The following is a 3,459-nucleotide window of genomic DNA, read 5'->3' as shown; positions in this document are numbered from 1 at the left end:
GACTTTGTCAATATATCTGATTCATTCTAATTGGTATGCATATTTTTCAATTATAATTCTTTCAACTCAAGCACATCATGAATCTAGTGATATTTCATATCAATATGCTTGGATCTAGAATGGTATGTTGAAATCTTGGAGAGGTGAATGACACTCTGACTGTCACAGTAAATAGTATATCCTTCCTGTTTCAAGCTCAATTCATGTAGAAACTTTTTCATCCATAAAGCTTCCTTGCAAGTTTTAGTAATTGCTATGTATTCTGCTTCTGTGGTTGATAGAGCAACACAATTCTGTAACTTAGATTGCCAAGAGATTGCTCCCCCTGCAAATGTCATCAAGAACCTCGAAACAGACTTCCTAGAATCAGTATCACCTGCCATGGTGACATTTGTGTACCCTTCTAACACAGGTTCATCATTGCCAAAATATAAACACAACCTAGAGTAAGGTACTCTAGACATTTCTCCTTTTTCTTTCTCACTTGTAGGACATTGTTTCGATCTAAACTTGAAATGACCTGCAAGTGGAGAACAAACTATTTTGGCTTTACTCATGTTGAATCTTTCAAGAACCTTTTCAATGTAGGTCTCATGAGATAGCCAAATCTTTCTTTTCTTCCTATCACAAAAAATCTTTATGCCAAGTATTTGTTTCACCGATCTCAAGTCTTTCATAGCAAAAGACTTACTTAGCTTTCTTTTAAGCTTTTCAATTTTTTCAGCATTATGACCAACAATCAGCATATCATTAACATATAACAGTAGAATAATAAAATCATCATCTAAAAATTTCTTTATAAATACACAATGATCAGATGTGGTTCTATTATACCCTTGGCTCATCATAAATGAATCAAACTTCTTGTACCACTGTATAGGTGCTTGTTTGAGTCCATATAAGCTTTTCCTAAGCTTACACACCAGATTTTCTTTTCCCTTGACTTTGAAACCTTCTAGTTGCTCCATATAAATTTCTTCCTCTAAGTCACCATGAAGAAATGTTGTTTTCACATCAAGTTGCTCAACTTCTAAATTCAAACGAGCAGCCAAACCAAGAACAACTCGGATAGAGGATATTTTCACCACAGGAGAAAATATTTCTTCAAAGTCAATATCTTTCTTCTGATTGAACCCTTTCATAACTAGTCGTGCCTTGTATCTTTGTTGTGAGCTATTATTTTTAGTCTTTAATTTGTAAACCCATTTATTCTTAAGAGCTTTCTTCTCTTTATGTAACTTTACTAAGTCATAGGTGTGGTTCTCAAGTAAGGATTGTTAGGATCAAGAGCACTAAGAGGGGGGTGAATTAGTGCAGCGGAAAACCTTCAACGATTAAAACTGCATTCGTACAATAAAATCGTTTCCGACGTAAAACCGTTTTCGGAAACTTAACTTGAAAGCGAGTTCGTAAAGGAGTGCAGCAAAATTAATAAGGAAGTAAAGCATATGTGGAGGCAGTTTGCAGTTAAGATAAATAGCGAGAAGAAAATGCAAACCAGATTTTAGAGTGGTTCGATCAAACGTGACCTACATCCACTTTTGGCTTCCTCCTCCGACGAGGTTACCGACGTCCACTAGAGGCCTTCCTTCAATAGCCGAAGGCCAATCACTCTTTTACAATTTCACTCCTTTTGATGGGCTTAGGAGACAACCCTTACAGAAATTTCTCTCCTCTCTTGAAAGATCAAAACTTGGAAGAAAAGAGGGAGGAGAACTTCTAGCCTTTACAACACTTTTGAGCTCTAAAAATCATAGAGTAAGATTGGATTTTCGGTGCCTTTTGGTTGCCCTTTCATGCAGGAAAGGGTGGGGTTTATATAGGCCCCAAACTGGTTTGAATTTGGAGCTCAAAAATATCTTTTCTCAGATTTTCCGGGTCCTAGCGATACTACCTCCTAACTGGGGTGGTACAACCGCCTGGCAGCTCGGAGACTAAGCCCATGCGGTGCCACCGCCTGACCTGGGGTGGTTGCACCACCCAGCTTTCCTGGGAGACCATCTCCTGGGCGGTGCCACCGCTTGGCAGGAATTCTGGTCCAAATGAGTTGATCCATTCGGCCCAATTTGGGTCTGTCAAGGGCCCAATTGCCCCCAGATTAAGTTAATGGGATCACCTCCCATTCCTAACTTAATCTACATGCCAACTATGATATTTCTTAAGACATTTACTACAACTTGCTCTGGTGCGTCAATCGCTTCTTCCGGCGAGCTTCCGGCGAACATCCGACGAACCTTCGGCGATGCTCCGACGGATTCCAGCAAACTCCTGGACTTGCGATGATCCACTTGGTGAGTTCCGACGAGCTTCTTTGGCAAGCTCCTGGACTTCTCAGATTTGTTCCCGTAGAACCGCCGATGATCGTCCGGACTTTCGTCGAACTCTCGAACTCCTAACGTGATCATAGTCTTGACTCCGGCACAACTCCTACTGCATGTCTTTCTTCCATCATAGTTAATCCTGCACAAGTAAAACAAAACTTCGATCGAGACAATTAATCCTAAGCAATTAACCAAGTTGTCCGGCATGTCATTGGTCCCTTGACACTTCGTCTGATTCTTCGGCACATCGTGCTCTCCTGCGGCCTATTGCCCAATCGGCCAGTTGACTCCGCAACTCCGATATCCTTGGCACAATACCCGCTCTTCTTGGCTCGATGCCCGAGTCCACGGCCCGAAGCCTTCTGTCGATACATCAACCGATCCACCTGCCCGACGTCCAATCTTCTAACATGTTCCTCCGGCACAACATGATTTTTCTTGCTTTAATTATCTCATCCTGATCGAAGCATCCTGCGTCACTCAAAATGCAGATTAAAATATAAACACATATCAAGTGGTTTTATCATCAAAATACGAGATTCAATAAGGATCTCATCTCTTCTTGCATGGCTTTAACCCACTCATTTTTATTCTCATGTAGAATAGCTTCTTGGTAAGTTTCTGGCTCTCCCCTGTCAATAAGCATAACAGACTCATGTGGAGGATATCTGGTAGATGGTTGTCGCTCTCTAGTGGATCTTCTCAATGGAATCTCAACTGGTGGTAGAGGTGCTTGTTCAGTTGGTTCAACATCATCAATTGTAGGAGTATCATCACTGGTATTCTCACCACAATCTTCTTCTTCATCTCCTCCATGATCATCATGAATTACAAGTGAAGGAATTGGACCCAAACTCTAAGGAATATAAACAGAGGTTTCTGGCTTCTCAACATTATCACTATCATCAAACAATTGGTCTTCAAGAAATATAACATCTCTGCTTCTAATAATCTTCTTGTTTACTGGATCCCATAATTTATACCCAAACTCTTCATGACCATATCCCAAGAAGATACATGCTTTTGCCTTATTATCAAGCTTGAACCTTTCATCTTTGGGAATATTAACAAATGTTTTATACCCAAAGACTCTCAAATGATTATAAGATATATCTTTTCCTCTCCATACTCTCTCTAG

Source organism: Musa acuminata, chromosome BXJ2-1 (assembly GCF_036884655.1).
Source record: "Musa acuminata AAA Group cultivar baxijiao chromosome BXJ2-1, Cavendish_Baxijiao_AAA, whole genome shotgun sequence".
Lineage (NCBI taxonomy): Eukaryota > Viridiplantae > Streptophyta > Magnoliopsida > Zingiberales > Musaceae > Musa > Musa acuminata.
The sequence above is the reverse complement of the archived record's forward strand: the minus strand, read 5'-3'. Positions refer to the sequence as shown.